Genomic DNA, 7328 nt, shown 5'->3' on the forward strand with positions numbered 1-7328 from the left:
GACCACTTCTGTTTGACCATCTGTTTGCGGATGACTAGCAGAGCTAAACTGTAGGTGTGTCCCCATTTTTCTCCATAAAGTCCTCCAGAAGTGACTCATGAACTTCACGTCTCGATCTGAAGTTATTGTTTGAGGAATACCATGCAAGCGCACAACTTCCTTAAAGTACAAATCTGCTATGTAGGAGGCATCATCTGTCTTATGACAAGGTACAAAATGAGCCATCTTCGAGAATCGGTCAACAACCACCATAACAGAATCCATTTACCTCTGCGTCCTAGGCAATCCCACAACGAAGTCCAAGCTAACATCTTCCCATGGGGCCTTCGGAACAGGCAACGGCTTGTACAAACCAGTGTTTTGATTCCCACCTTTAGCAATGTGACAAATGTGGCATCTCTGAATGTGTCGAATGACATCCCGTTCAAGTTTTGGCCAATAAAATTTCTCTTTTATAAGAGCCAACATTTTGTCCCTTCCAAAGTGTCTTGCTAATCCTCCATTATGGGTCTCCCAGATAATTGATTGGCGTAGTGAACAACGTGGAATGCACAACTGATTTCCCTTGAAAAGATAACCTTCTTGAATGAAGAATTGTTGATAGGCTTGTTGCAAACAGCACGTCCAGATTTCTCCGAAATCTTGATCTCCCTCATATAACTCTCTTACAACCTCAAAGCCAACAACATTAATTTGTAGAGTGGAAAGGAGAGTGTGTCGTCGGCTTAAGGCATCGACAACCTTATTTTGAGTCCCAGATTTATGCTTAAGGAGAAATGGAAAAGATTGTAGAAACTCACTCCAAGTTGCATGGTGTCGATTCAACTTTTGTTGGGAGTTAATATGTTTAAGAGCCTCGTGATCAATATACAAGATAAACTCCTTATGCAATAGATAATGGCTCCAGTGGCTTAAGCTCATACGATCGCATAAAACTCCTTGTCATAAGTGGAATACTTCATTTTAGCGTCATTAAGTTTTTCACTGAAGAAAGCAATTGGTCGGCCTTCTTGAGAAAGTACAGCACCGATACCAACATTTGAAGCGTCACAATCGACCTCAAACATGGAATCAAAGTTTGGAAGTGCAAGTACAGGAGCAGTAGAAATCCTTTCCTTCAATGCCTCAAAACTATGTTGCGCCTTAGTACTCCATGTAAAGGTATCATGCTTAAGACACTCAGTAAGTGGAGCAGCAATGGAGCTAAAATTCTTGATGAATCGCCGATAGAATGAGGCTAATCCATGGAAGCTCCTTATATCATGCAATGTCTTTGGAGTAGGCCAATTAACAATAGCATCAATTTTGCTATGATCCACCTCAATGCCTTGACTTGTCACAACATATCCCAGAAATATGACTCTATTCGTTAAGAAGTCACACTTCTTGAGATTAGCATATAGTTTTTGCTCTCGAAGTACCGCAAATACTTGACGTAGGTGGACTAGGTGTTCATCATGATCTTTACTATATATTAAGATGTCATCAAAGTAAACAACAACAAACTTCCCAATAAAAAGGTCGGAATACCTGGTTCATCAAGCGCATGAAGGTGCTTGGTGCATTAGAGAGGCCAAATGGCATAACAGTCCATTCGTACAACCCATCTCGTGTTTTGAAAGTTGTCTTCCATTCATCACCAGGCCTCATACGGATTTGATGATAGCTACTCCTTAAGTCGATCTTAGAGAAGATAACAGCACCATGTAATTGATCCAGCAGATCATCAAGTCGGGGAATAGGGAACCTATACTTGATGGTGATCTTATTCACAGCACGACTGTCAATGCACATACGCCACGAACCATCTTTCTTTGGAACTAGCAGAGCAGGAACAGCGCAAGGATTAGCACTTTCTCTGACTAGGCCTTTGTCTAGGAGATGTTTTACTTGGCGTTGTAACTCGTCATGCTCCTTAGGACTCATACGATATGCTGGCTTGTTTGGGATCACCGAACTAGGGACAAAATCAATGGCATGTTGAATATCTCGCATTGGTGGTAACCCGTTAGGGATCTCCTCAGGGACCACATCAGAAAATTCTTCAATTAAAGGCTTGACATCCTCATGCTCGGACAAGGTCTCATTGTTCTCCTCACAAATCAGTAGAAAACACATGAAGTTGAACTTTCGATGAGTTTTGTTAAGGTCTGACCTTGTGATTAAGGATGGCTCAACTTGCTTCTCGTACTCATCAGGTCTTAGTGGAGTCAACACAATCTTCACTCCATCCTTGAAGAAGGAATACGTATTTTTGAATCCGTCGTGGACAGCACAACGATCATATTGCCACGGACGTCCTAGCAACAAGTGACATGCGTCCATCGGGATGACATCACACCATACCTCGTCTATATATTGACTCCCAATTGAGAATTGAACGCAATATCGCCTTGTCACTTTGACCTCATTCCCTTTTCTCAGCCACTGCAACTTATAAGGGTGAGGATGTTCCTCAGTTGGAATCTTCAGCTTCTCCACTATATAAGCCGCAACAACATTCTCACAACTTTCGGAGTCAATGATGACCTTGCATACTTTTCCTTGGGCAGTGCACTGTGTGTGAAAAATGTTATGGCGGAGCCATCCTTCATCTTCAGTTATCATGGCAGTGCTCAAAATGCGGCGAACCATCAAAGCTTCACCACAATCCGCTGGAACCTCCTCTTCAGCATCATAGTCAATATCATCCTCCTTCTTGAACTCTTCACTTGGCTCTTCATGGTCTTCTTCAATTAGAGTGATAACTCTTCGATTTGGGCAATCAGCAGCAATATGCCCAAATCCTTGGCACTTGAAACACCTTCTATTGGATTCAGTAGAGCGAGAAGAGTTGCACTCCTTATTGGCTTGTGAAATTTTCAAAGGACTAACCTTAGAGGATTGTTGAGGAGTCCACTTCTGCTTTGGAAGATTAGCCACCCCCCCTCTCTTTTGAGAAGCGATTGTTCTTCTTCTGTGTTATTTGCCTTTCAACCTTCAATGCTAGTCTTGTAACATCATCCAACGTCCAGAATGGTTGTAGTTGGACAATGTTTGCAATCTCCTCATTAAGCCCTCCGAGGTAGCGAGCAACAGTTTGTTCTTCAGGCTCTTGAATGTCACACTTCATAAGAAGCTCTTCAAACTCCATAGTGTATTCCTCCACGGTCAATGATTTTTGTTTCAAATTGTGAAATTTGATGAAAACTTCTTGCCTGTAGTGCTCTGGAAGGAACTTTTTTCTTAGTTCACGGCGCATTTTATCCCATGTCTTGATCTTGCTCCGTCCTTCTCTTTCTCACTGACGCTTGAGATTCTCCCACCATACTGATGCGTGCTTCTTTAACTTGATCGCCACAAGCTTCACACGCTTGTCATCTGGAATGTCTTTTAACTCGAATACTCTTTCCACTATACAAAGCCAGTCGATGAAATCATCAGGTTGGAGCCTCCCTTCAAACTCAGAAATATCAACTTTGATTCCTAAGTCTTTAGCTTTGTGAGTCGTATTGTGCCGTGCTCTTCGCGTCGAAAAATCTTCAGATGAGGAAGAATAATGAAATGGATTTTCATTATCCTCTTCGCTAGAAGGACTGTCTTCAGTCTGGTTTCCATGATTATGTTGAGCAGCTTCATATTTTGCAAGTTGCTCTTGCAACTCCTTAACTTGGCGTCGTAATTCCTCCACTTCAATTTCTTGAATGGTTCTACGCTTCGGAGCCATCTTTTACTATGCAATGAGACTTATGCTTTGATGTTGTGATGATGATGATGATGAGGATGCACAATGATGATAATGATGGAAATGAACGAAGATAATCACCAATAGAAATGGCACCCAAAGAAGAGAAAAGAACGATATTACCCGGAACTTCGCAGCAAACAATCTGTACTGATGACGACTCGTACCAACAGCGAGCGAACCGCACTAAAGACCGTACCCACGAACCAAATAAAATTTTACTAAAGCAAGGTGAAGGCCACGAGGACCGACCTTGCTCTGATACCAAACGCCGGGACGTCCGCTTAGGGCCACCAATCTTGGCAAGGTTAACAACCCCACTATGGTGAAAGTAGCCAAGAACCCACCTTGGTTGGCTAAGCCAAGGATGCACCTCTTACTCTCAAAGAGTTTAGAGGAAAATAAGCACACAGCTTATTTAAATATATAATCAATCAATTCAACTCTGATCAATAAAAGGGGGTACATACGCATATTTATATTAGTAGGGGAGGGGGAGCCTTCATGACTCGGGCGATGTGGGACTAACTCATAACACAATATAATAATATATGTTAAACTATACTACTTTAATTAACATTTCTAATAACCTAATAGATGCTCCTGCATCACATTCCTGAAAGGATTGGGAGAAAAAAATTTTTGTGCATCTCTGTTTACTATGCTAATCCATGCCATACAGATGCAGGGACAATCGTGTCAGGCGTGGAGCACAGTCTCTTCCTCTCCACAGCATCTTGGATAGTCGCTATTGTCTATGAGGTTTCTGCTCTTCCTCCTATTGTTGGTAAGCAAAGCTTTATGGGTAAGGAGTCAACAGAAGGTTTTCAAACGTTGAGGTAAGTTATTTTTCCAAAGCAATTTGTATAACCTGATATTATTCTCCTTGTTACTGAAAAAAACTTCATAGGTTGATTTAATTGTAAACATGTCATCTGCTGTTGGAAGCCACCCCACAGTGTCTGCTTCAATGTCAGGATTGAAAAATTTTAAAATTCTAATGTGCTCTAAAACATCTTCAGGTAAAACCTGACTAATTTGTGTCCAATTCCAAGTATTCTGAGAACTAATATAACCGCACAACCATTCTCCAAGCGTTTCTTCATCGAAGTTAATGGTAGTTAAGTCTCTTAATTTGTGAATTCCTGGGATCCGATGGTCCTCCCAAAAAGAAATATTTTTTCCGTCACCTATTCTCCAAATTAGATTCTCTTGAAATTTTTTCCAGACCTTTGTTATTCCAATCTAAGCGTTTGAGCTGCTGGTCTTTTTATGGACTTTGTGCTGTCTCCTCCCACATATTTTACTCTCATCACCTGAATCTATAGGGAATTCCTTTTGTAGATTAAACCCTAAGCAAGTTTCATAAGAAACAGTTGATTAGTCTCCTACGCCCTTCGAATCCCAGTCCACCCTCCTCCTTTGGTTTACAAATTTTCTCCCGACTTAAGAGATGAACCTTTCTATCATCTTCACTGCTGTCCATAGAAAGTCCTACAAAATTTATCTATTTTAGCTCAAACCGTCATAGGGATCTTCATAGTCTGTATGCAGTAACTAGAAATGGTTGATAACACCGATTGGATAAGGTGCATCTCCCTACAAAAGATAGAGATTTCTTATTCCAGCTAGATAACTTGGTTTGCATGTGGTCAAGGATGAATTGAAAATGACGCTGGTTACACTTCTCCGTGATAAAATATATTCCTAAGTATTTTCCCAGATTAGCCGTCAGGGTCATTCTAAGCTCCTGGCTTAGTTGCTGCCTAATATTATGATTAACATTCTTAGAAAAGTAGACACAAGACTTGTGGAAGTTGATTCTTTGTCCTGAGCTCTGGAAAAAGTGTGTAAGATCTCCTTAATCGTTCGCACTTACGTTCACTATAAGTTTTATTAGCAAAGAGAACCAAATCATCTGCGACACAAATATGAGATATTTTAGACTCATTTCTAGAAATAGTTATTGGCTCCCATTTTTTATTAGCAATTAGTTTATTAATAAGGTGGGATAAACACTAAATACACAGAACAAAAAGATAAGGTGAGGGAGGATCTTTCTGTCTAATCGCTTTGGTTGGGGAGAACATCTCAAAGGATGATCTATTCCAAAGGAGATTCATGGTGGGGTAGAAATGTAGTAGACAATGACATTAATGATTCCTTTTCGGATATCGATGTCTTTCAGAGTATCCAACATAAAATTTCAGTTTAACCTATCATAAGCCTTCTTTAGGTCGATCTTTATAGTCATGATTTCTTTTCCTTGATTCCTATTATGCATGGTGTAAACTACCTTCTATATTACTAGAATATTGTCTGCACTTATCCTATCAAAAATAAAATTAGATTAAGCGTTAAAAATAAACACAGGTATATAATTTTTAAGTTTAGAGATAATAATTTTAGTGACCATTTTATAACAAACATTACATAGACGGTCTAAAATGACTAAAAAATTTTTAGGTACTGAAATTTTGGGAATGATATAAATAAGAGTGCTTGTCTTATAGTAAACTATAAAATGGCAATAGTATTCATCATTGTACAAGTGTATTGATTTAATTAACTCATTGAATTGAAGTTATCAATTTCGTTCGATATTAGTTTAAAAGTGAAGCCGCTGAACTCAACAATAATTTAGCTTAAATAATAAATTTTTTGTTATTATTTTTATACGAATGAGTTTAATTTTTTATTAATAATTAATTTTAATATTCGTTATCTAAAATTTAAAAGAATTTAACGTGTGTATTTTTTATTTTTGATTAGGTGTTAAATCTGTAACATAAATAAAAATATTTACAATTCTGATTCTTAGTATATAAAAAAATTTATAAAATGTATAAAAAAACATTTATTTAGTATGAAAAAAAAACATTCTGATACTTAATAGAAGAAACATTCTAATACCTAACATAAATACCATCTACGTAGAAGTTTTGAATTCACCTAGAAGTATTTGACTAATTTTTGGCGGAAAAGTCTAGGGGCCAGCAACTTTTCCAAATTCTGGCCAGCATATAATCAGTAAAGAAAAGTGAGGCATTGGATAAAATCTCACACCAATCTCCTACCATTAAAATCATCATTAATGGCTATTTAATGGTTACAAATATAAAAAATTATTGGTCCTAACACTCCTCATTTTTAGTTAATACCCTCTTAATTTCTAGCATTATTGATTTTTTTTTTTGGTTTCCCACGATATCCCCCAACCCGGCAGGTCAAGGACTAATCCGTCGCGGTACTGAGCTCCATTTAAGGGTTTGCCGCTGACCAATGAGTTGCTGCATGCATAAGGCGGGATTCGAACCCCCCGACATTTACTTAAGCGAACTAGTGAGCTAACCACTAGACCAACCCAACTTGGTTTCTAGCATTATTGATTTGAGAATGGATATATAGGTCAAATGTATCATGTATGTGTCAAAAATGGGTTAGGAGTGGGGACCGAGGACTCAGGACTGAGGATTGTGGTGTGATGCCCCCACAAGGATCTTGATCCAGCTGGTGAATGGCCCCATAAACTGGGGTCCATATTACATGATCATATTTTAATGATGATAAAACAATATATAACATAAAATGATGTAACACATTT

This window comes from Arachis ipaensis, chromosome B07 (assembly GCF_000816755.2).
Source record: "Arachis ipaensis cultivar K30076 chromosome B07, Araip1.1, whole genome shotgun sequence".
Lineage (NCBI taxonomy): Eukaryota > Viridiplantae > Streptophyta > Magnoliopsida > Fabales > Fabaceae > Arachis > Arachis ipaensis.